This window comes from Podarcis liolepis, assembly GCF_965112155.1.
Source record: "Podarcis liolepis genome assembly, chromosome: 14".
Lineage (NCBI taxonomy): Eukaryota > Metazoa > Chordata > Lepidosauria > Squamata > Lacertidae > Podarcis > Podarcis liolepis.
Genome location: NC_139569.1, coordinates 5,198,808 through 5,225,432, shown reverse-complemented (window position 1 = coordinate 5,225,432; position 26,625 = coordinate 5,198,808). Strand labels below are relative to the sequence as shown.

At 48.0% G+C, this 26,625-nt stretch overlaps 2 protein-coding genes across 7 annotated transcripts in view; one reads left to right on the top strand and one right to left on the bottom strand.

The window, feature by feature from the left end:
• The window catches only part of ELFN1 (extracellular leucine rich repeat and fibronectin type III domain containing 1), a 248,652-nt gene that overhangs the window by 168,475 nt on the left and 53,552 nt on the right, over positions 1-26,625 (top strand). The window contains exon 1 of one of the 6 annotated variants that reach the window (XM_083474726.1): positions 19,268-19,481. The exons of the other annotated variants lie outside the window; for them this stretch is intronic. The gene's annotated coding sequence lies outside the window, so the exon portion shown is untranslated. Of the gene's footprint in view, positions 1-19,267; positions 19,482-26,625 lie in introns of those variants that run through there. 6 annotated transcript variants of the gene reach the window in all.
• PSMG3 (proteasome assembly chaperone 3) overlaps positions 1-26,625 on the bottom strand; it is a 340,750-nt gene that overhangs the window by 304,885 nt on the left and 9,240 nt on the right. The window lies entirely within an intron of this gene.

Below are 26,625 nucleotides of genomic sequence, written 5' to 3'. Positions count from 1 at the left end.
TCCATACCCTTATTTCCTCAGACCTCCTCATATTTCCCTTCTTTGTATTCCAGTTCAATTTGTTAATTCAGCAAATCCTTACCATTAAACTTTTACCCCTTTATAATCCTTTTTTTCGTATCTCTTAAAATATTACCGCTGGAAACCACTTAATTTCTATCCAACATCCTTCTAACTTTCATTAATTTTGCAATATTTCTTTAAATAGTCTTTCAATTTCTTCCAGTCTTCTTTCACCGACTCTTCTCCCTGGTCTCGGATTCTGCCAGTCATTTCAGCCAGTTCCGGAACTGGCGGAAGGAGGGCAGCTTGCTCCATCCATCCTGGCTTTCAGGCTGATTGTTGTTGAGTTCTCTTGGGAAGCACAGGCAAGGGAGGTGCAGGAACTGCACTCACCATCGCTGGACCTTCCTAGGGGCCACCACTCATATAATCAGAATTAGCTAATTGTAGAGTTGGAAGGGACCACAAGGGCCATCTAGTCCAACCCCCTGCAATGCAAGAATATTTGCCCAATGTGGGGCTCGTGCTCTATTGACTGAGGTGGAGGAGCTTCCCAGTTCAATTCAAAGTGTTGTTGCTGTCCTTTAAAGCCCTAAACAGCCTCAGCCCAGTATACCTGAAGGAGCGTCTCCACCCTCATCGTTCTGCCCGGACACTGAGGTCCAACTTCGAGGGCCTTCAGGCGGCTCCCTCACTGCGAGAAGTGAGGTTACAGGGAACCAGGCAGAGGGCCTTCTCGGTGGTGGCGCCCGCCCTGTGGAACGCCCTCCCATCAGATGTCAAAGAAATAAACAACTATCTCACGTTGAGAAGACATCTGAAGGCAGCTCTGTTTAGGGAAGTTTTTAATGTTTGATTGCTTTATTATTACAGTGGATTCTTGGTTTGCAAACGTGATCCATGAGGTATGCATGTTCGCAACCCGCAGCGGCGCATCTACGCATGCACAGGTTGCAATTCGGCGCTTCTGCGCATGCGCAAAACATGATTTAGCACTTCCGCGCATGCGTGGCTGCCAAAACCCGGAAGTAACCCGTTCCGGTACTTCTGGGTTTCAGCGGTCCGTAACCCAAAAAAAGCAACCTGAAGTGTCTGTAACCTGAGATATGACTGTATTAATAATAATAATTTTGTTGGGAGCCGCCCAGAGTGGCTGGCGGAACCTAGCCGGATGGGTGGGATATAAATAAATGATGATGGTGATTATGGTGATGATGATGATGGAGGCCTCATGGTGGGCGGGCCAGAGGCGGAAGTGGGCAGGGCAATGAGTGGGACTCTTTCCTTCCAGGCTACTTTAGGAATATTGGAAGTTGCATACTGAGTCGGATCATTGGTCCTTCCTGCTGGTCTGACTGGCAGCAGCTCTCCAGGGTTTCAGACAGGGGTCTCTCCCAGCCTTGCCTGGAGAGGCCGGGGATTGAACTTGGCACGTTCCGCATGCAAGGCAGATGCTCCTCTGCTGAGTGCAGGCCCTTCTCCTATAGATAAAGTAAGAAGCTAGTCTTCATGATTCTGAATGAAGAGCTGTTTAATAGGAACCAAGGCAGCTGCCTTAGGCTGAGCTCACAGAATCATAGAATTGTAGGGTTGGAAGGGGCCGTGAGGGTCATCTAGTCCAACCCCTGCAATGCAGGAATTATTTTGCCCAAAGTGGGGCTCGAACCCCCAACCCTGAGATTAAGAGTCTCATGCTCTCCAGACTGAGCTATCAGAGGCAGCTCCTTCCCAGGGCAGTCTGAGCCCAGTTTCCGAGAGAGGCAATTCTGGGGTGGATGAGTGGGTATAGGCAGAGAGAGAGGGAGAGAGAGGGAAGTGGTGGGGGGGGGCTGGGTCAAACATTAAGCGAAATAAGCCCATGCTTCGGGCATCAAGCGAAGGGGAGGCACCGAAGAAATTTTCCATTGCTGGATTTTTAACATTAATGATCACAAATTTCTCAGCTGAGCATTCATTTTCTCATTCGAAGTATATTAAAAAAAATCCCCACAGAACCACTATGGAACGAGGCAGGCTGAATGCCTTATCTCTGCTAAGTATAGAGGCATAAGATTAGTTCTGAGAATCTAATCAAAGACATTGCAATTCAAAAAAGCAGGAGATTTAAAAAAAACAACAGGAAGTGTAAACAAATAAACATTTTTTTCCATCTTACCGTAGGGTTTGTTTCGTCTCGAAAAATATAATGTTCTTTTACGGTTTATTATTGTTTATATTTTGAATTAAAAATATACAGGAGCACCAACATCTTTTAAGTACTTTGGGCCTCTAAAAGTCTTAATCCAGCTCTGGAGGGAGAAAAGGGGTGACAGGAAGTAAGAGAGAAAGGGGAGATTGGGGGGGGGGGAGAGAGAGAGAGTCCTGAGCACATTGGACCAGCTAACTTTGGTGGCCCACCTGGAACAATCACACTTTTGCCCCTGCTATATGCCAGAAACAATTCCCGGGTGCCCAGGCCTTCTGCCAGCAGACAAGTAATCTGCATTCAGCTTGATGGGTCACCAGCAGATTCTCATCTCTCTCACATCTCTAAGAAACAGAGCCCATTAAAGCCTTCCGTGATACTGTCTCTTTTCCTCCAAAAGAGGAAGCCACTTTGCACATTTTTTATCTCCTAATAGCCACTCTGCTCTGGCAATTAAAACTGATTTGTGTATGCTCGCATGTGGCTGCAGCCCTGATGGCGGGGTGTTAATCCTGCTTTTCACAGGGTCTCTCCCCCACCCCACCCCCACTTTCCGTTTTGCGGCAATGACTCAGATATGGACAGCGATGGATTTGCTGTGCAGACACAAATTCCTTGTGTGCGTTGCAGCTCAAGGCTTAAATAGTCGGGCAGTGGAAGGTGGGCTGCTCCACAGCACTGGGGGTGGGCTGAGACAATGAGCAGGAGATTTAAGCCTGCCTGTTCCCTAAAGGCGGAATTATGTGGCCACACTGGCTTGGCTCGACCCTCCTCCTCGCTTGGCATCAAGGGGCTTGTGGTTTGCAAGCTTTGCGTCGCTTTGCCGTCTCTGCTGTGAGGTTGAGGCTGCCAGGCGGGCGGAATTTTACCGCTCAGCTGGAATTTCATCTTCCTGGCCCATTCCCAAACCTGGAGGTTGTAAAGCCAAGAAAAGGATTTATGGCAGCGTTTTCACTATTAGCGTGCAGCCGAGGCTCTTGCGAAGCGAAGGCGAGAACATCTTCAATCACAGAAGCTCGTGGCGCAATAAATTAATGTTTTGTTTGCTACAGGTCTTTTTGGAGAGGCGCAGGGCTCTGAAGCGAGATGCTGGGAATTGCACTCAGCAACACTCCTGAGATTTCCCACCAGGCATTGCACATAAGTTTTGAAGCATCGCTTCGTAATCCATAAGGGCTAGAAACTTGACCCTCTTCTTATGATGAAAGTGTCTATCTCAGGCAGCTGGCTTACATAGGAACATAGGGCACTGCAAGAAATCTAGAGGAATCTGGGATCTGCTTGCAGGACAGATGCTCTGCCACTGAGCTGCAGCCCTTCTGTGCCCTGTGCCACTCCCACCTGGCATTTAGCTGGGACTCCTACATTGCAGGGGGTTGGTCTAGATGACCCCTGGGGTCCTTTCCAACTCTACAATTCTATGATTCTATCCCTCCCTCCCCCCCCCCCGGCTTACATGGCTAATTCCCAAATTCTATATTCTGTTTGCCTTGGGAAATGTGAGTGAGGGTTGGGGCGAGTCAATCCATCTGCGTCTAGAGCCTCTGGGTATCAAATTGTGCGACCAATATTTGTCAATTTACAGAGAGGCCATCAGCTGCTCTGCCACTGCATTGTCTGGGTTTTGGCTCCCCAAGATGGGATTGGCCGGAGCATAGTGGGCACAAATAGCTGGTTAACTGTGCCAACTGGATTTTTTTGCTGAGAGCTCTCCAAGGCAGCTGGATGGCCTGCTATGTTTTCAAGCGGCACCAGTTATTCAACTGTGCAGACAGGGAACTGTCTAAAGCGAGTCTGCTTTGCAAGATCGGTTTCTGCCAGTGCAGCAAGACAAGTCAAGTGTGAACAGAAATCAGAGGTCCACCTACATTTTCACTCTAGCCCCAGCAAAGAGATTGTCCCTTTCAGTTTAAGATGGCAAAAGTGGAACCAGTCTCAAGAAACTGAGTTTTCTTCCAGGTTATTGCAAGAGAAGGCAAGTCAGGTGTGGAATCTGCTCAGCTAGCTTGGCAAAGATTTCCTCCATAGGGCAAATAGCTGCTTTGTACAGCACTTCTGGGGGGAAGGTTTCATCCCCTCCTCACCCAAAGCTGTGGCCCTGATCCGCACGGGGTGTGTGCCTGCTTTCAGTTTTCCGAAACTCATGAAAAAGCCAGCCATGGATTCTGCACCTACAGATGATATCCAAAGCAGATCTTAATGCAATATGGTTCATCCTTGGTGGGGGGAAAGGCTATGGTCCCTTTCTGACCAGTTCTTGCAGCAGGAACTTCTCTTTCAAGCAGGAGAGGACTAAGGCTCCGCCAGGGCCAAATGCACAGAACTATCCTTGCCCAAAAGCAGAGACCAGTAATTACAAGGTTGTTTTGCTCATGTTTATCTCTCAGAAGTGGGCATGCCTCTTTCTCTGTCATGCTCCTCTGTCCACCATAAGGACATAAGAAGAGTCTTCTGGATCAGGCCAATGGCTCTTCTAGTCCAGCTTCCTGATCTCACAGTGGCCAACGTGCAGGAGACCAGCGAGCAGGATCTGAGCGCAAGAGCCCTGTCCCCATCCAAAAGCATTGCTGCCTCTGACTGTGGAAGCAGAGCAGAGCCATCCTGGCTGGTAGCCATTGATAGCTCTCTCCTCCATGAAGTTTTCCAGTCCTTTTCTAAAGACATTGTAATAAATGGAAATCTGCCCTTATTCCCTTATGGGGGGCACAAGAGCCCTTGTAGAGTCCTTTGCAGGTTCTCCATTGCTCGGAGAAAAATAACAGAGGCCAACCAGAGAATATTGAGAAGCAAAGCAGCTCGTAAGCCTGATCTTTGTTGATCTGTTGCAACAGGGTGCCCCCTTCACACGCAGGAGAAGGAGGAGGATCCAGAACCCAGGTGTGCCCACCCTTATATAGACATTTAAATTGCCCACCCTGGAGTCCAAGACCACCCCCAGAAACATCATACCTACATCACAGAAAGGGTGGTCTACAACAGAAATCTGAGTGCATTGTTTACCTCCTGTCTGGCAGGTTACCTCATAATGCTTACTTGATTGGATTGCCTGGGGAGCTTGGCCAGTCTTTTGTAATGTTCCTGAGCCAGGTCACAGGCTCACACCCTATTCATATCTTAAATGTGCCCTTAAGACAGGATTTGTGAAGGAAAAGACAATGGGGAGGCTTTTCCATTTTCCTTTGACTTTGCAGAGAAAACATTTGGTCAGCTTGGGAGCCAAATGGCTTCATGGCTGTTTTCCTGTTCTGCTTCAGACATGTGGTTTATATATTTATGCACGTGTTTGCTTGGTACATTTATGAACATTTATTACATACCTAAGACCTTAAAATTCTTATAACACCATCCAAGTTGGTGGCCATGACAGCTTCCAGCGGCAGCCAGTTCCATAGTTCATGCATTGCATGAAGAATTCCTTCCTCTTGAATCCCCAAACGTCAGCTTCATTGGACGGCCACAATTTCTAGAGTGACGACAGACGAAGAAGGGCTTTTCGCTCACCACTTCTTCCATGCCAAGCATGATTTGGTAACTTTCTGTTGCGGCGCCTTTTCTCTGAACTAAAAAAGTTCCAGGCTCTGCAGCCTTTCTTCACAGAGGAATCGCTGCCCCCAGAACTGGACGCTGGTCAAGAGCATCTGTACTCTTGACGCTCTCAGTGGACCTTTGCTCCTCTATCATCTGGATGCAGCGGGGAAGTAATTGGATGAGAACAGCTTGTCATTATTTAGCATGAGACGGGGAGAAACAGAAGGTTGCATGCTGACCATTAGCCCAGTACACAGCCTATTTAACTTGGCAACGTGAAGCTTTCTGGCTGAGGGAGAAGAGAGGGCTTGCCAAACAGCCAGATTTGGCCTGGGCTTGACCGGGATTGAATCGTATTGCCTATTATGCGGTCCCAGATAGCCCACTGAGTAAGTCCAGGCCTCTCATCTCCATCGTCTTAATTTGAAGCCCCAGGATCCCTGATGTTGCTGTGGCTCACTGGCGAACATCCTTGGTTTGCGGGCAGAAGATCCTCAGGTTGGGTCCCAGGTGACACAGCCAGGTTTGGCAGGGAGTTCACTGCATGGCAGAGGGATGCTGATGAGCCGTGGGCCGAAAAATCCACACAGGTGGACCGGGAGGTGGGTGGGAACCATGCCTGTTTTAGCCAACCTCGATATGCAAATGGATGGATTAAATGTGACCTAATGTGCTAGTTAGCCAGCAGGCAAATAATTCATAATGAAAGAGATCGGAACATTTTTTTTTATCATAACATCAAGAAGACATGACTTTCTACTCAAAACTGGATTTAAAGCTACTCCAGCATAAGATGGAGAGCAGCGGTACCTCTTCAAAAGGGGATCTGTGCTTCCCGTTCGCAGTTTATGGCAAGGCAGCTTCTTCGCTGCCATTCTGAACCAGCATTCTGCAAAGGCACAGAGCAGGGAGTTGCACTGAGGATGCACTTATTTCCCCTGTTGCACCAGTGTGTCAAAACGCACCTTTGGGACGCACCTAATTTCTGCCTGCGTCTCAGCTTCATGCAAACGTAACAAGACAAAGCGATAATCGTGCTGCCATTCCCCTTTTTTCCCGTGCCAGAAACACGCAGAACCTCAGTGAGAAATTCCCAGAGTCTCATTGGAAACCCTTGAAATTTCCCACGCAGTTTCACCCAAGAAAGAACTTCTGAAGGTGCTCCAAGACAAATCCATTGACAGGCTTCCCCGACTTGTCAGTGTTTTGGACCACAACCTGCATCAATCCTGACCACTGGCCCTTGCTGGCTGGAACTGATAGCAGCTGATGTCCAACATTATCTGAAGGTCACTGAAGGGTCAGGGAAGATTGAGTCGGTCGGTGTGCATGGGGAAGGGGACAAGCGCTTTGGGTTTTCCAGCCTTGCTGACACCCAAAAATCTCTGGTTCACACCTGACGCCAAGCAAACCTGCATCTCCCTATAAAAAGTATTCACATATTTTGGGCCCAGAAGGCAAATTGTAAGCCAGAAGTTTCTCTCTTGCTGCTTTTCTGGAACAATGGAAGTGCCGCTGACCTGCCCAGAAATGCACTTGAGACTAAAAATAAACAGAACCGGGGGAGCGAAGTTGTCTAATTAGCAAACAATTCCTGCAGGGTTCTTAGACTGTTATCCCTTTCAAAGCATTCACAGAGACAGAGGAAGCCACGTCTCTAAACTACCCTCCCCAAGTCCAGCTGTGAATGCAGCCAGTGCAGGGTTGCAAAACAGTCACTCAGTAACGCAACAGCTGTGGTTATGCTGTTATGATGTACAGTATTTTCTTTGCTTGTTTAAATAACTAGGTATGTTTCCAAGAGAACTAATGGGAAGGCAGATATCAGCTTGCTTAGAGGCTTAGTAAGGGCAGCAGGCCAGGCAGAGGAGGATCATCATGGCCAAACTGCCAGGGGTTAGAGCAGGGAAACGTCTTTGTGCAGCTGCCCTGAGTGATGAGCTCCTTTAAACGCAGTTGGGCACCTTCCTGGCAGTGATGCGTTCCCATGCTCTGGTCTGGCCTTGCCCACCTTGGCTGACCACTGGGCCCTCCTGGACAGAAACAAATGTAAGATGAGCCCTGTTGGATCAGGCCAGTGGCCCATCCTGTTCTTGCCTGTGGGAAGCCCGTATGCAGGACCTGAGATCAACAGCAACTCTCCCCACCAGTTCCCATCCGGTGGCATCCATAGGCCGCTCCTCTAACAGCAGCAGAAGAACGTAGCCACCATGCCTGGGAGTCGCTGATTAGCCATCTCCTCCAGTAATCTTTAAATGGCAAGTTGGCGGCCATGACTGTGGCAAGGAGTTCCATAGTCCAACTATGCACTGTGTGAAGATGCACTTAGTGTGCCCTGAATCTGCTATCATTCAGCTTCTTTGGAGGTCCACAGCTGTGAAAGGCTGGGACTTTGTTGAGCAGCAACAACCTCCCAGTCTCTGGTGTGCTTGTCTCAGCTCGGACTCCTTGACTTGTCTCTTGCAGATCAGCCCTGGCAACAGCTCAGTACTGAATGAAGCCCAGGTAGTCTGTGAGTGAAATCCCGGGTTCAACTCCTGACCTTTCAGCACTCTTCCACATTTCCGCTTGTCTTGCTGTGGGAATGTTCAGGGAGGCAGGAGAGGATATATTGTTTATTAATATCCTTCCTAACTTGCACTAGCAAGTTCCTTTACTTAGCAGAGCTTCACATTCACCTTTTAAACACACAGCGGGTAGCTGGTTGCAGGCTTGTGTAAGCCTCTCACTATCAGGTTCCTGGTAAGTTCCCTTATATCCCTCTTAAAAGAATAAGCACACCACAATCTTGTGTAAAGTATATAAAAGCAGTTTACTCACATCAGTTCACAGATGGATCCCTGAAGGCAGACTTAGTTACAAATTATATACATGTGGAGCTATCCCATATGGGGGATAATCCCAGTGTCCTCTGTTGGATGAAAGCCAATAGAGCATCTCTAGCTAAAAGCTGCTCCAACGTCGGAGGAAGTCAAAAAGAGAGAGAATGCTGCATGCCTTGTCCCTTTTGTTACCTGGACAGGTAAGGTCACGCCCACCTCTAGTCACATGCAAAGGAAGGATGCTCCAGCCCAGGAGGAAAAAGGAAATTTTTGACTGGCTGGACCAAACATCCCCTTGCATGTCCATTCTAGGAAAACAGGGAATGTTGTACTTGAGTAACAGACATTTTAGAGAATGATAAAGGAATTTACTTTGATACAAAGCAGGATGCAATAAACAAAACCAAATAACTCAGTAGAGGGGGAGTTGAGGGAAGTCCGAAGGACGAGAGGCAGAACATTTGTATATATCTTGATGAATGAGATTTGCGTCTTTATTTGTTATAAAACCCAATTAATATTTAATAAAAAAAGGAATGTTGTACTTGAGTGCTACTTACATATCACACCCCACACTTGCCACTTCCCCCCAGGAAAACCCGCTCTTTACTGCTGAATCAGAACAAACATCCATCGATGTTCCTACGGATTGATGTTTGTTCCGATTCAGCAATAAACAAGTTTTCTTGGGGAAAGTGGCAGGACAAATGAAAAACCACTCGGACCCATGCCTAAAAAGCACTATACCCATACTTTCTATTATAATCATGATTAATTAAATTAAATTTCTAGGCACAGGCCAAGCAGAAGTATGGATGAACTCTCGGTTTCCTTTGATGGGCTTCCTTGTTCACACTAGGAATTTAAACTGCAACACTTCTTTGCAGCATTGTTTGCATTTCTGATTAAAAGCTCAAGGTTTCAGCCAGCCGAAGATCTTTGTTAAAGCTCAATGTGTTTTACCCAATGCAGTCAGAAGCAAGCACCTCTGGCATCAAATAGGGCTTTATTCCCAGATGTATTTGCATAGGATTGCTGTCATGCTGTTCCTAAAAAATCAGAGGACTCTCGCTGACTTCAAAATTAGGGGGCCCCAACATTTATTGAATCTGCCTATGGACTACGGGTGATCTATAAGTGGTTTTGCAAAGGGAAAAGCCGTAAAATCACAAGGCTGGGATGCAAATAAAATGAAAATGCAGAGTGTGAATAAAATCTGAAATCAAAACACTACTGATCAATACAATCTAGAAATTAACAGGAGATGCCTAAGAGAGAAGTCTGTGGAAGGCACCTAGAGCACATCGCAGCCGATTGCGTGGGAGAGGAGAGGGGGAATCGGAATTTACCGCTACGCCACTGATCATAAATTATGCAACTTGTAAAATAAAATGGAGAATAAATTATGCAAACTGGATAAATTATGCAAATGAACGTGATTTCGGCTGGGGTCAGAAATCCTCTTTTTGTTTTTGGTGGCTCTCAAATAGATTTGCCGGGGCGCAGGGCTTTAATTCGTTTAGCATTTTCCACGAGATAAGAGCCGCATTTCAACAAAGGGGTTTTTGTTGGCTTGTTTCCGCTCAGTCTTCCAGGTGGGAGAATCACAATCCGAGCGGAAGCCCTTCAAAACAAAGTGCATCTCACCCTCCAACGTATTTATGAAAATAACAGTTTTCTCTACCAAGAGTCTGTCAGTCAAACGTGAATCAGGAAAAAAAGCACAGAAGTATTAGGAGCATTGTACATTTCATATCGGTTTTCTGTGAGTCAGCTGCCCTGCTACTATTCATTAAGGAGGGCAGTATTGAAATTAATTAGAGAAAATGAACACACACACACACACACACACACACACACACACACACACACACACTCGCAAACATTTGCACATTTCCTGCAATTTAGCTGCTAACTCCTCTGCTCTCTGCCAGGAACAGCACTCCTTTGCTCCTGCCTCATAATATCTAGTGACCTGATTCTCCTCCCACGATCCTCAGCCGCCTGACCCTGGCTTGCCCGAGAGAGTCAGAGTGAGCTCTTTTAGATTACGGCTTACAAGGAATAACACTTTAATCCTGCCACCTACCAGCAAACGCTCCCTTACACCTCACTAGGGAGAGCAGCCCCCTGGCAGCCAATATCCCCAACGTGCTCAACGCTGGGAATCCCAACAGATGAATTTTGCCAAGGTTCGTAAAAGTGCGCGGCTTGACCACCGCCGTTGGCAGCGCCAGAGTAGGATCGGTGCAGGGCCCTCTGTGTCCATCTTCCCTTGTGGCTGGCCTGGAAGCTGCGGCTCGTGCAGCAGGCTAGGATTGGCAGACCTCCAGGGCTGACCTGAAGTCCCCGGGTTTGCCTGACCTCCTCCAGGGGGGCGGAGGGAGAGCTGGAATCTCCAGGTGGGCGAGAGTGCCTCTAATAAAAGAGATTTTACCAAAGAGACTGTGCACACAGCTTACAAGCTTCAGCCTGGCAGGAACTGCCTGCAAATTATAGCACAAACTCTCCAGGGATGTCCTCATTGAAAACCACCAGCCTAGGCTCTCCTCTTTGTACAATAGATTTTTCATGAGAGGGGCAGACTTTGGTCTTTCAGATTTCAGCAGCGCCCCTGTGCAGGCCAAAATCTAGCACCCTCCTGCTTTCCATGCTGCACATGTACTGTGTCATAGTTGCAGCGCCCCCCTCGGCTCAGCGCCTAGTGCGCGGGAACCGGTTGCCCAGCCCGTAATCTGCCTCTGCTCAGGAGGTGCTTGGCCAGAGAGCACTGAAACCCTTCTGAAGCCGGTAGGCCAGCCTTTCTCTGGCAAGGCCAGAGCTCAGGGATGATGGGAATTGTAGTCAAACAACATCTGGGGACCCACAGGTTGAGAACCGCTGCAGTAGGCTATCCTGAATATTAATAATACTAAAATTTTATTTATATCTCGCCCTCCCCAGCCAAAGCCGGGCTCAGAGCAGCTAACAACAGTAAAGTAAATACAACATTCTAAAATCATTTCATTATAAAATTAATTCAAATCAGATTAATGGCAACCATTGGGCTAGAGTTCTGTGAGGATTGCCAAAGGAGGGGGTTAGGCTGTGCCCTGGCCAAAGGCCTGGTGGAACAGCTGTCTTGCAGGCCCTGCAGAAAGATGTCAAGTCCTGCAGGGCCCTAGTCTCTTGTGACAGAGTGTTCCACCAGATCAGAGCCACAGCCGAAAAAGCCCTGGCTCTGGTTGAACCGAGCCTAACCTCCCTGTGGCCTGGGACCTCCAATATGTTTTTGTTTGAAGACCGTAAGGTCCTCCGTGGGATATTCCCTATCCAGGCTCCCTAAACATGTGAGAAGGAATAGTCCCCTCAAATCAACTGCACCTGGGAGCTCCCACTTTAGCGAAGGTTTCCATGTTGATTTCCAACCAGCAACATGCACAGACTTTGTGGGGTTTTTTTATTTGAATGACATGCTCTCAGCCACCGCAGATAAGGCTTAACGTGTCGTGCTTAATGACATCACCAGGGTCCACCCATTACATCATCAGGCTCCACCCCTAAGTCTTAGGTTTGAGCTCTGAAGTCTCAGGGTCTGGGATGCTGTCAACTTGGCAACCCTAAGCATGACTACAGTAGGTGATATTTCAGCTGCGCAAAGGCCAGAGGACTCTCCGCAGGCACCAGAGCACTCTCACATCCCTCCAGGAGGGAAAAGAGCCATGATTCCAGTTCAAGGAGGCATTCCAGCCTGGGGTAGAAATTTGAGGGTGGTGAGGGCCTGGGGGTGGGGTCCTGAGGGCCAGATAACATGGCATTTGGTGCTGTATTCAGCCAGGGCCAGATTTAGGTTCGATGAGGCCCATTGCTCGGTCCCTGCTCCTGCCAACCTAGCAGTTCAAAAGCACGTCAAAGTGCAAGTAGATAAATAGGTACTGCTCTGGCGGGAAGGTAAACGGCGTTTCCATTCTCTGGTTCGCCAGAAGCGGCTTAGTCATGCTGGCCACATGACCTGGAAGCTGTACGCCGGCTCCCTCGGCCATTAAAGCAAGATGAGCGCCGCAACCCCAGAGTCGGTCACGACTGGACCTAATGGTCAGGGGTCCCTTTACCTTTTAAGCTACTGAAGGTAATGTGACCCTATATATGTCCAGCTGTCCTTTGTCAACAACAAATTGTCACTTTTTTGTGTTGAATATATGCTATATGGTAATTTATAGACCTAATAGGTATCTAAAGCCATTTGCACATTACAAAATATGTATTTTATCAAAGTAATTGTTGAACTGAAATACAATTAAGAAGTATATTAATAGTGAAATACAATTAAGAAGTGTATTAACAGTGAAATAATTATTAAGCTCTAACTGTATGTAGGTTTTATTTTATTTGTTTTTTATCTTATATTTTTTTCCCTTTAAATTTTTTTGGGGCCCCCAAGAGAGTGGGGCCCTAAGCTATAGCTTGTATAGCTATGTAAAACTGGCACTGCATTCAGCCCTTGGGGCTGAGATTTCCCACCCCCTGATCTACAAGGTAGCAAACTATAAACAGGTATAAATCCAGACTACATTAGATGCACTTAGTTCAAAATGAAATCGGTGGGACTACAACCATGATTCCGGAAGCGTCGCTTACTTAGTCCGAATTCAACCCATCAAATAAAGTGATCTCCTACTATATTATTATAATTCAATCTGCACTTTATTTGATGGGCTGGCTGCAGACTAAGCAGTGGCAGACGGGCCCCCAAGCTGCCTGCCATTAAAATTGCTTTAACTTGATGTTGAAACAAACAGTAGCGGGTTCTGAGCGGATCTCTCCTGCCTGTTCTCTCCCCCCCCCCCCCATAAGATGTTTGTGGTGCAATTGCACCCCTTAGCTCAGGCGTTGACCCAGCAGATGAGACCTGCATCCTAGCCGCTTACAAACAAAACCCATTTAAATTCACATCCATTTAATTAAAGCGGGGTGGGGGTGGGGAAAAAAAAAACCACCCTCTGCTCATCTTTAAGATTTAAATATAGTGTCGCTCTACACTTGCTGTGCAAATTAGATCACTGGCAAAGTCTCCTCTGCTCTCTGTTCATAGATCCTAATGGGGTGTTTTCACTCTGCGAGCATTTGCATTCTCAAATCCTCTCATCTCATTCATCTCTTTCATATTTGGCACCTTTGAGAACCTCGGTTTGTTTTTGACTGTGGCTCATCCAGCGCGATTCCCCATTTGCATGCCGAAGCTGATGTGACCAGACTTGCAAAGCGGCTGGTGGATGAAGTGGGTTTATTGCACTCGTAGTTCCGCTCCTCTTCCAAAGAGCCTGGCCTCACAGCAACAGCCCTGCGAGGGAGGGCCAGGCATCCGTCATCGGGATGGATCCCCCCCCCCCAGTTCATCCCATACAACTCGTGTTGGAGAGCTGGGGTTGAACGCCTGGCATTTTCTGCCTCTGGGACGGCTCAGTCAGTAGAGCACGAGACTCTTAATCTTAGGGTCCTGGGTTCAAGCCCCACCTGGAGCAAAAAAGACCCCTGCATTGCTGGGGGTTGGACTAGATGAACCATGTGGTCCCTTCCAACTTTAAAAATCCTATGATTCTCTCCCCAGTGTGCGCCTTCCCTGGAACACCATTCAGGCACTAAGCATCTAAACCACTAAACCATCTAAACAGCATTTCATTCTCATGGAAGAAAAGCTATCAATGGGTCCATATTCGGGGTCAGCAATGCTTCGGAATATCAGTTGCTGGAAACCACAGGAAGGGAGAGTTGCTCTGGTGCTCAGATCCTGTTTAAGGGTTTCTCACAGTTATCTGGTCAGCCACTGTGAGAGCAGGATGGTGCACTAGATTTCCCACTGACCTAGGGCGGCAGAATCCCTTAAAACAGTGCTACTGGGTCCCCTTATGTTGTAGGACTACAAAACCCATCATCCCTGACATCTGGCTCATCTGGCTGTGGATGATGGGCATTGTAGTCCAAGAACAACTGGGGACCCAAGGTTGAAGAACACTGCCTTAAGTATTCCTGGCATAGGAGTACTCTGGACTTGTCTTACACTACTACGCAGGGATGAGGAAACTCCAGCTTGCAGGCTGAATACGGCCCTCCAGATCTCTCCAACTGGCCCTCTCCAGCCGTCTCCCCAGGCCACGCATCTCCCCTCCTTCTGAACATGCCTCAGGGCTTAAATATGTCTGTGTGAACTGTGATCATGCTTCTTTCTGGCCTGGATGGAGGTTGGAGACTGTGCTGTGTGCATGTAGAAATCTCTTGACTTTTGTGGGACTGGAATTTAGCCCTCTGCCTGGATAGCTCAGTTGGGTAGAGCGTGATGCTGATAACGGCAAGGTTGCAGGTTTGATCTCCCGTCTGGGACAGTTGCATCTTCCTGGATTGCAGGGGGTTGGACTAGATGATCCTGAGGGTCCCTTTCAACGCTACAGTTCTATGATATCCATGTACACAGACTTGGGGTGATATTCATTGCCCCACCCATTTTTGCCTCTGGCCCCACCCACCACAGGCAGGCAAGCAAACAGGCAGGAATCCTATTCAGAATAAGGGAATTTCCCTTTAAAAAAGGGAAACGTTGACAGCTATGGAGATTGCAGCCAGCCCTTGAGCTAATTAAAGTTCCCCAGGCACATCTTGCAGCTTCCATCCAGTGCAGAAGAGACTCCTTCTGGGGCCAGGAGACGTTGTTGTTGTTGTTGTTGTTGTTGTTGTTGTTGTTGTTGTTGTTGTCAGTTACAGGGACAGGAGCAAACTCTGGTGAAGTTGGTAGCAAAACACTGGGCAGGTGCTTTTTGCCAAGGGAAATGAAGAGGGCAGGGAGAGAGGCTTGGCTGGCTGGCCTCTTCCCAAGGCTTAGAGCAGGGGTCCCCAAACTATGGCCCGCGGACCCGATAAGGCCCAAGGGACTCGTTTATCCAGCTTGCGGCGACCCCTGCCGCCCGCTGCTGCTGCCCACTCTTACCGGCGCTGTGCTGCGCGGCTGCCCACTTCCATGTCGGAGGAGCATCGGAAATTGCTTGCGCACATGCGCAAGCATTGTGCACATGCACACGCATTATTTCCGGTGCACATCTGGGTTGGAGGAGGCCTGTGCACATGCGCATAAGCTATTTACGGTGCTCCTCCGACCCGGAAGTGCGCCTGAAATAGCGTGTGTGGAAACGTATGCGCAGGCGCTTCCACCCCCCCCTCCAGCCCGCCATGTTATTGGCACTGGAGACACCTGAGGCGCGGTCAGTTTGCTGACCCCTGGCTTAGAGACCTCAAGCCCCGTTGGCTTGACCTTGGATCCATGGATTGAGCAATGACCAATTGATATGTGAACATGAGATGAAAAGCCTTTTTTGTGCAGTCTACCAGCCACACCCACCCGCCCACTTTGGCTGAGCGATTAGGTACTCCACAATAAAAGGGAAAGTGAAACGTTTTGCCAGTACAACCCAAAATCTGGTCCAAGAGAATCTCACTCCTGCAGCCTGTGCGAATTACGCATGGTAGATCTGCTTGAATATTTCGTCTCATTTCAATTTATTTACAGTCTAACCTTGAAAGTCAAATGGAATCTGTTCTGGAAGTCTGTTCGACTTCCAAAATGTTCAAAAACCAAATCATGGCTTCTGGTCGGCTGCAGGAAGAAGGAAGTTCCTGCAGCCGATTAGAAGCCGAGGAAGCCCCGCCAGACATTCGGGTTCCAAAAGAACATTCGCAAACCGGAAAAAGCTCTTCCAGGTTTGCAGCGTTCGGGAGCCAAGGTACTACTGTATCTACCTTCCACCATTCCTCCAAGGAGCTCCCAGCGGCCTTTGATACCATCGACCATAACATCCTTCTGGACCGTCTAGAGGGGCTGGGAGCTGGGGGCACTGTCATACAGTGGTTCCGCTCCTTCCTCCTGGGCCGTGTTCAGAAAGTGGTATTGGGGGATGAGTGTTCAGACCCCTGGGCCCTCACTTGTGGGGTGCCTCAGGGTTCCGTCCTCTCCCCCATGCTTTTTAACATCTATATGAAGCCGCTGGGAGAGATCATCAGGGGTTTGGGTTGGGTGTCCATCAATATGCGGATGACACCCAGCTCTACTTCTCTTTCAAATCAGAACCAGTGAAGGCGGTGAAGGTCCTGTGTGAGTGCCTGGAGGCGGTTGGAGGATGGATGGACTCCCTGGTTGAATCCTGACAAGACAGAAGTACTGTTTTGGGGGGACAGGGGACGGGCTGGTGTGGAGGACTCCCTGGTCCTGAATGGGGTAACTGTGCCCCTGAAGGACCAGATGCGCAGCCTGGGAGTCATTTTGGACTCACAGCTGTCCATGGAGGCACAGGTCAAATCTGTGTCCAGGGCAGCTGTCTACCAACTCCACCCGGTACACAGGCTGAGACCCTACCTGCCCGCGGACTGCCTCGCCAGAGTGGTGCATGCTCTGGTTATCTCCCGCTTGGACTACTGCAATGCGCTCTATGTGGGGCTACCTTTGAAGGTGACCCGGAAACTACAAGAATGCGGCAGCTAGACTGGTGACTGGGGGTGGCCGCCGAGACCACATAACACCGGTCTTGAAAGACCTACATTGGCTCCCAGTACGTTTCCGAGCACAATTCAAAGTGCTGGTGTTGACCTTTAAAGCCCTAAACGGCCTCGGTCCTGTATACCTGAAGGAGCGTCTCCACCCCCATCGTTCTGCCCGGACGCTGAGATCCAGCGCCGAAGGCCTTCTGGCAGTTCCCTCATTGCGAGAAGCAAGGCTACAGGGAACCAGGCAGAGGGCCTTCTCGGTAGTGGCACCCGCCCTGTGGAACGCCCTTCCAGCAGATGTCAAAGCGATAAACAACTACCTGACATTCAGAAGACATCTTAAGGCAGCCCTGTTCAGGGAAGTTTTTAATGTGTGATATTTTAGTGTATTTTTGGTTTCTGTGGAAGCCGCCCAGAGTGGCTGGGGAAACCCAGCCAGATGGGCGGGGTACAAATAATAAATTATTATTGTTATTATTGTTGTTGTTGTTGTTTTCCTGCTCCTCATGTTATCCTCACAACAACTCTGTGAGGTAGGCCAGGTTGAGAGACAGTGAATTACCCAGTTGAGAGACAGTGAGTTACCCAGTGAGCTCCATGGCTGAGTGGGAATTTGAACTCTGATCTCCCAGGTCCTGGTCTCTGACCAATATACCATACTGCCTCTCAAACTTTCCAGGAGCTATATCCGTACTCAGAAGAGCTCAGAAAACCCACAAGGGGAGTGAGCAGCAGATAGGTATACTGGAGAATTCCAATAGAAATGGGAGTGGACATTGTACGTTTTCGCTTCTTCGCCCCATGTCTGGAACGGAAATCAATCCAGATGCTATGATCATTCTTCACTTTTGCTTTCTGTCTGCAAACAACATTTAATTGATTATGGTTTTATTTCCCCATTCTGTTTCCTTTGCATCAAAATGAGCGGCGTGGAATAATGTACCTGCAAGCGTGTCATTAATTGCATAAGCGATTGCATAATATTCTGCCACAGTGGGCGGCGGGACGAATAAGGTTTTGTCATAAGCCAAACTGCAGAAGAATGGAAGCAGCGCTCCATGCGATGAATGTGGTTTGCAATGGAAATGGATGCCTTCCGGTATCCCTTGTGGTGGAGGATTTGCTTTGCAGACAGAAGGGCCCTGGTCCAGTCCCCAGTGGCTTTTCTGTGTTAGGGCTGGGAGAGACCCCTGTCTGAAACCCTGGAGAGCTGCTGCCAGTCAGTGTTGGCACTGCTGAGCTAGATGGGCCAACTTTCTACAGTGGTACCTCGGGTTACATATGCTTCAGGTTACATACGCTTCAGGTTACAGACTCCGCTAACCCAGAAATAGTGCTTCAGGTTAAGAACTTTGCTTCAGGATGAGAACAGAAATCATTCTCCGGCGGCATGGCGGCAGTGGGAGGCCCTATTAGCTAAAGTGGAGCTTCAGGTTAAGAACAGTTTCAGGTTAAGTACGGACCTCCGGAACGAATTACCATATTTTTCGCCCCATAGGGCGCACCAGCCCATAGGGCGCACCTAGTTTTTTTGGGGGGGGGGATAAAGAAAAAAAATTATTCCCCCCCCCCAGGCACGGGGCTGGGGCGGGGGAAGCCCGAGCTTCCCCCGACCCCAGCCCCCAGAACAGGCTGCTATCCGCAAGCCTTGGGAGCCTGGCGGGAAATCGCACCGGGCTCCCAAGGCTTGCGGATATCTGCCCAAAGCCCAGGGTGCGCTGCTCAGCAGGGGCTCCCCAGGCTTGCGGATAGCTTCCTGAAGCCTGCATTCACCCCATAGGATGCACACACATTTCCCCTTCATTTTTGGAGGGGGAAAAGTGCATCCTATAGGGCGAAAAATACGGTAAGTACTTAACCTGAGGTACCACTGTATCTTCCTGTTTCTACCGAAAGAGAAAACCAATTCCTCCATCAATTGCATGTCTCCCCTGAAGCTGCAGGCATCGCTGTGCAGATAAGATTTCCCCCTGCCTTCCTTCTTTCTGGCCTCTTGAGTGATGCTCTCCAACTCCGCTTTCCTTCTCTCTTTTGCCCATTACCCGTGCATCTCGACAGCTGCATGTCCCCTTCGCCTCCCAGCCTCTATTGCTTCCTTGTTCTCTTCTGATGCCATCCTCCTTCTCTCTCTCTCTCTCTCTGTGTGCATATGTGCCTCTCTCTCTCAAACACAAGTGCGCACCGTTTCAGCTCATTCCTCTACGGCTGGCTCCCCTTGCTCTGTAAAATTTATTCTGCGAATCCATCTTCTCCCCGCCAGTGAACTGCTCGGCTGTAAATCTGACAGTTAAAGTGGGTCAGCGCGTACGGAGGGAGGCGGCCGAGGGAATAGAGGCAGCGGCAAGACGGAGAACCCGGGCGGTGATTGGCAGGAAGCGGCGCAAGGCAGGAGGACGGTGGAAAGGGAGCTGGAGAGGAGATGATCCTGAAGGGAAGAGGTCAGGGAGATTTCTGGCTTCTCCGTTACTCCCCCTCCTTATTTTATTAGAAATTAGCTAAATGCGATTAAGAAAATCCCAGGGTTCATTGCCCTTTTTGTACAAAGGAACTAGAAAGAGGCCACATTCGCAGCAGACAGTTAAAGTGCTATGATACCGCATTAAACAGCCACGGCTTGCCCCAAGGAATTCTGGGAAGTGTAGTTTGTTAAGGTTGTGCAGAGGCCTCTATTCCCCTCACACAGCCACATTTCCCAGAGTTCCCAGGGATAGAGGGTTGATTGTTGAAAGGAGGGGTGCTGAAAAGTTGTAAAACGACATGGGAATTCAAAAGATTTAATTTTGGTTAAATTAATATAATTTAGTTTTGTTTGGTGGAATGAAGTGTGTGTGAAATGGCACAGAAATCGTGGGAAATGATTGCCAAGTTACTTGGGATTATTATTATTATTATTATTATTATTACCTGACATTTTCAGAAGGTAAAATTAAAATTATTTGGTTTTCCAAAAGCAGTTTATGTACAAACATAGACTTACCAAGATAAATGTTGACCAATCACAAAGCAGTTTGCGAAAATTCAGTTTCACCTGCTAAAACGACACACCCTAAACGACTTTTAGAAGACATCTGAAGGCAGCCCTGTTTAAGGAAACTTTTAATGTTTAACAGACTATTGTGTTTTAATATTTTGTTGGAAGCCGCCCAGAGTGGCTGGGGAAACCCAGCCAGGTGGGCGGGGTATAAATAATACATTATTATTATTATTATCATCATCATCATCATCCTGTTGCACCAACACGCCTCTCTGCACCTGACCACAGGGTTGTTGTGGTGATAAATTGGGGGGGGGGCACAATGTATACCTTCTGAAGATCTTTGGTAGAATGGTCACCCCCATTTCCCTCCCTGCTTCCCCAAATCACTCCAATACTCCCCCCTCTTAGTTTTGCCTCCTGAGAATGGACCACCAAAAGACGGTGACCAGTCACTGCCTCTCAGCCCAACCTACCTCACAGGATTATTGTGAGGAACAGGGAGAATACTGCCTGCCACCTTGAGCTATGTGGGATGGAAAAGCAACAACTAAATAATATTTGCACCAGCCTTGAGCTTCTTTAGCATTTTACCGAATTATTATGATTTTTTAAGTTCCAAGGTTAGCTGCTGTCGCCAGGGGGTGGGGGTGAGTTTCAAAACTGCTATTTTGGACCGATGTTAATCAAGGCTTAATACTTCCCAGTTGATAATGTCTGAGAGCACCTAAGGAGAGCGGAGAAGAATGGATTGTTCCCTCAAAGCCTCCTTTCACTCTGTGGAGCCCAGGCCTCCATTCCCCATTTGACAACAACCTTCACATCTAGACCTTGAGCCACAGCTAGCCAACTTCCATCTCGCTGCACGAAGCAGAGGGATGGGGGAGTGAAAAAGCCCATTTCCTATTGCCTGTCAACTATCAGCATGGGGCGATAACACATGCTCCGAAGGAAAGGCAGAATAAATTGTGCTCTCCGTGTGACAGTTACATCGGATTCTGGTCTGTAACAAGCAGGGAAGATAAGATATTAACTATCTGAGTAGAGAATATTGTTGGATCCGTTTCCTTCCAGCTCTTGGTGCTGTGAATCTCTTGCTTCTTGGCCTGGCGCTGAGGTTAAGGCATATAATTTCATCATTTCAGACTTTCGCGCAGGAAGGGGCAGGGAGGTCATTTGTCCTCCTCTCTGTGCATTAAGTGCCAGGAATCCCTCTTTGCTTGATCTCCTTGCCTGCTCAAAATCCACCCAGTGAGGCACAACTCACAGCCCCAAAGGCACTGGAGCAGCCTGGTTACAAAACCGTGATGGCTATTATTATTATTTTTAAGTGTGTCTGTCGTTTCTATATTTCATAAAATTTGCACACTCCCTGATCGCCAAAACTACAAACCCTAAAAGTGGTTTACATAGGGTTGCCATATTTCAAAAAGTAAAATTCCTGACACCCGCAAAGTTGTTTCGCTTTTTTTAAGAAAACCACCAGAATTGAGCTTTTTCCCCTGCTGCTTTTTCCATCCGTGTTTTCCCTGACATTTTGCCAGTTCGGGGAAATTCCCCTCTGACACCATGTCAGGACATGTCAGGGATTTTCCTGGATGACCCTTGGGGTCCCTTCCAACTATAATTCTGTGGTTCTGTGAAATCACATCAACATTCTAGATACCTGGGTTGGCTTGTCGAAACAAAAATGTTTTTAGCAGGTGCCAGAAAGAGTACAGTGAAGGCGCCTGTTTGATCTCAATAGGCAGGGAGTTCTGAAGTTTATTTGCTGCCACACTAAAGTATTCAGTTTTTTGAAATGCAGCATGGGTATTTTGTGGCCCCTCTATCAATGCCAGTTCTACAGAACACAGAGGTCGAGTGGGTGGATCTGGGGCAAGGCAATCTCATTGGTAAACTGGTCTGTTTGCTCATTGCTCTATATACAGTAACGCCTTGAACTGGGCTCTGTAGCATATCAGCAATCAGTGCAGATCTGCTGAGAAGGCCTCACGGCCGTCAGCAATTATGCTGCAGCATTCTGCACTAACCACAGCTTCCAGATCAAGCGCAAGGGAAGCCCCACAAATAGCGCATTGCAGTAATCCAGTCTTAAAATGTCGAATGCATAATGTACTGTGGCCAAGCTTTAAATCATGCGTAGGCAAACTAAGGCCTGGGGGCTGGATCCGGCCCAATCGCTGCCTAAATCCGGCCCGCGGGCAGTCCGGGAATCAGCATGTTTTTACATGAGTAGAATGTGTCCTTTTATTTAAAATGCATCTCTGGGGTATTTGTGGGGCATAGGAATTCGTTCATTCCCCCCCCCCAAAAAAAATATAGTCCAGCCCCCCACAAGGCCTGAGAGACAGTGGACTGGCCCCCTGCTGAAAAAGTTTGCTGACCCCTGCTTTAAATGCTTTGTGCAGTTCAGTGCCTTCCTTGGAAGAAACCCATTGAATTATATTTCTCTGATATGAGGGTGAGGGGACTGTCATATCTGGACTCAGAGCTTGTCCTATGCATCATCTTCCAATCCATGCAAGGTCGGTCAGTCATCTTTTTATTCCCATTTCACAGATGGGGGAAGCTGAGGCCCTGAGAACTGCACCTTGCCTAAGGAGCGTGAGATTTGAACCCGGGACTTTCTTATTCATTGCACTCAGCCTGTTAGCCATCAAGCCACCTTCCATCTGTGTCCTCCTTTTGCCAGGCTTGGCTACTTTGATCTAAAACACAGAACTCGCTGAAATTCTCTTGTAAATCTACAGAGCTGCACAGAAATATCCTCTAGTTCAGATTTCAGCTTGAAATATTGGGGGGAACGAAAAGAACAGGGAAGTGGGAGGGAGCTTGTTGGAAGCCTTCCAGCTAATCCATGTTTACGGGATCCCAAAGGTCTAAGTTGTTTCTAAATGGCTGGTTCCAATAAGGGTTGTTTTCAAGCTGCTTTTATTTGGGGAGGAAGGGGGTCCAAAGCACGCCTGCACCCAGTCAGACAGCTGCAGAGAGGCCTGCTCTGCCTCCTTGAATATGCACGAGGATTTTAATGGATGAAGCCAGGTGATGTAAAATTACGTCCCTGTGCAGCTGGGAGGATTGGAAGGAGCATCTGAGGCCCTGGCAAACTTCAGAACATCCTCCAACCAGGGCTGACAACATTATTAAATCTCTGACATTTTCAAAAAGCAAAGCCAGAAACTTTAGAACGAAAACTCTACCCATTAAGCTACTCTCAAAGTGAAGTGGACTGAAAAGCCGTTTTGGCATAATTCGATCTTAAATATTTCATTTTTCTATAGCAGCCACAAAGAATTATAATAGCACTGTCAATTGGTGATTAATGGTCCTGCGGTTGATTAATCATCTGTTTAACTGATTAATTGATTAATCAATCAAATTGAAATAAATCAGCACGCGATCAAAATATCAGCATGGGGAAACGTGAGCAGGGGTGGACTTAGAGGAAGGCAACTCAGGGGAGACACGGGGTGGACCAGGCTTGGGAAAATGCCAGGCTCAGAGGGCACCTACCTCCCAGCATGGTGGAGCTGTTAGGCTAGAACCTGTGAGACCTGGGTTCAAATCCCTACCTCCCTGGGCAATCTTGGGACAGGCATTCTCTCTCAGTGTAACCTGCCACACAGGATTGTCGTGAGGGGGAAAAATGAGGGAAATTGTTTGGGCAAACCTCAGTGCATTTGAGCAAACCTCAAGGCTGGCAGAAGTAGAAAAATATTTAAAGTGTGGGGACTCAAACAGCCCAATGGGGGCTGAACATGCTCAGTGGCCACAGAATTCTGAACATGCGTTGGTGGGTGAGTGGGAGAATGGAAAATTAAAGGGGAGGTGGAAGGGAATGGAGTATCTTGAAAAGGGGGATAGCTGGCTGGCTGGCTGGCTGGCAGGAAAACTGACCAGAAGCACTCCCCACTGCAACTTTTTGTAGTGGGTGCTTACACTTTGGATGAATTTTTTTAAGAAGCTTTGAAGGGAGGGAGGGATGAAGGGAGGGAGAGAGATTGAGGTGGTGCTACTTAGATGTCCAGGGAGGGTGATCAAAGCATAAGAAGCAGCCGGGGAGTTGGTTATGAGGCCAAGAGGACTTTGGGTCTACAGAGAAGTAGGAGGATTCATACTCACAAGTTCAGAAGCCAGCCTCGGCTAGGATCTTTGTCTCTCAGTCCTGGGTTCCCTGGGATTAAATCCATCCTACCCTGTAAATTTCCTTGCAATCAAAGGGTATTTTAGCTTACAATGGAACATTCACAGAATCCCCTGGTGCCGGGAGCCAATTCATTTGGAGCCGTTCCGAGCTTGTTCTCCTTATTAATACTCCTTGAGCAATTTTCTAAGGACCGGCCTCCATATCCTACATTAAAAAGAGTTCCTTCCTCTTTGATTTATGGATATTAAGCCATGCCAGGAGGCAAAAGGCATGGCACTCCTGCATAATACATTCGCTACAAAATTGATTTCCCTTTTTATTCCTCCTTTCACCGCAGTTCTGCCTCCTCTCTCCCTCATTCACACTTGGGCCATGATCCAAGGCACTTCCAAACCCGTTGGTTTCAGCAAGATGACGCCCACCTAATTCTCAGCTGGAGTCTGACCTTTCTTGTGCAAAAAGTGGATGGAGTCATGTTTTTCCCCCTTCTCCCTCCCTCCCTCCCTCTTGTTTGTTTGTTTGTTTCCTTGATATCCCACCATTTCTCTGTACATGGTTCTCTATGGGTTGCGCTGTGGGCTAAACCACAGAGCCTAGGACTTGTCAATCAGAAGGTCGGCGGTTTGAATCCCCACGATGGAGTGAGCTCCCGTTGCTCGGTCCCAGCTCCTGCCAACCTAGCAGTTCGAAAGCACGTCAAAGGGCAAGTAGATAAATAGGTACTGCTCCGGCGGGAAGGTAAACGGCGTTTCCGTGCGCTGCTCTGGTTCGCCAGAAGCGGCTTAGTCATGCTGACCACATGACCCGGAAGCTGTACGCCGGCTCCCTCGGCCAGTAAAGCGAGATGAACGCCGCAACCCCATAGTTGGCCACGACCGGACCTAATGGTCAGGGGTCCCTTTACCTTTACCTGGTTCTCTTCTTCCTCATTTAATCCACATAACAACCCTGTGAGGTAGGTTAGGCTGAGAGGCAATGGCTGGCTTGCAAGTTCACACAGTGAACTTCATGGCCAAGTGAGGATTTGAACCCTGGTCACTCCCAGGTCCTTGTCCAACTCTCCAACCTATACACCACACTGGCTGTCAATGAATACTAGAACCAGGGGCCATTGACTGAAGCCAAATGTTGGGAAATTCAAGACAGATGAAAGGAAGGACTTCTTCATAGAGTTCTGCGTTATACTATGGAATCTGCTCCTAGAAGATGTAGTGATGGCCTTCAACTTGTATGGCTTAGAAGGGGGTTTACACACATTGATGATCAGGCTATCAGTCACTGCAAGCAATGATGGCTATGCACTTACTTCTGCTGTGTACGGCAGTCTGCCTCTGAATACTGATTGCTGATGGTACAAGTAGGAGAGCATTGTGTCATTCATGTGATGTTTGTGGGGCCATTGGCCTCCATCTTTCCCAACATCAGGGTCTTTGCCAGGGAGTCTTCTCTTCTCATGAGGGGGTCAGAGTATTGGAGCCTCAGCTCCAGGATCTGTCCTTCCAGTGAGCACTCAGGGCTGATTTCCTTCAGAATGGATCGGTTTGATCTTGCAGTCCATGGGACTCTCAAGAGTCTCCTCCAGCACCAGAATTCAAAAGCATCAATTCTTCGGCAATCAGCCTTCTTTATGGTCCAGCTCTCACTTCCATACATCACTACTGGGGAAACCATAGCTTTAACTATACGGACCTTTGTTGGCAAGATGATGTCTCTACTATTATTATTATTATTATTATTATTATTATATAAAAATGGCACTCTTAGTTGGTTCTTATTTCCACCTTCTTTCTATATCCAGATCTATTTCTAGGTTTCCTCTTTCCATTAGACAACCCACAGAGGATTAGACATATTAAGTGGAGATTCTTATCCCAGTCTGCATTGAATTTGAGCTTGTTTTTATATACATTTTTATAGTTGATGCTTTTATTGATGTGTTCAATGTGCTTCATTGTTAACGGCTTCAGGATGTTTCCTAGGAAGTGAGTCATAAATGAAAGAAATGAGACTACAGTCGTACCTTGGAAGTCATACGGAATCCGTTCCGGAAGTCCGTTTGACTTCCAAAACCAAGCACAGCTTCTGAATGGCTGCAGGAAGCTCCTGCAGGAAGCTCCTGCAGCCAGTCAGAAGCTGCAGAAGCCACACCGAATGTTCAGCTTCCGAAAATCGTTCAAAAACCAGAACACTCACTTCCGGGTTTCGATCGTTAAGGAGCTGATTTGTTCGGGAGCCAAGGCGTTCGGGCTCCAAGGTACGACTGTACCACATACTCTCCAACATTTCTCCAGTGAAAATAGGGGTGTTCTTCTGCCTACCTACATTGGTCACCTGTAGCCAATTACAACCTCTCCACCGAACCTACCTCGCAGGATGGTTGTAAAAAAAAAAGTGAGGGAAGGGATTAACTTAGTGGGACTTACCTCCAAGTAAAAATGCTTAGGATTGCAGTGTAAGA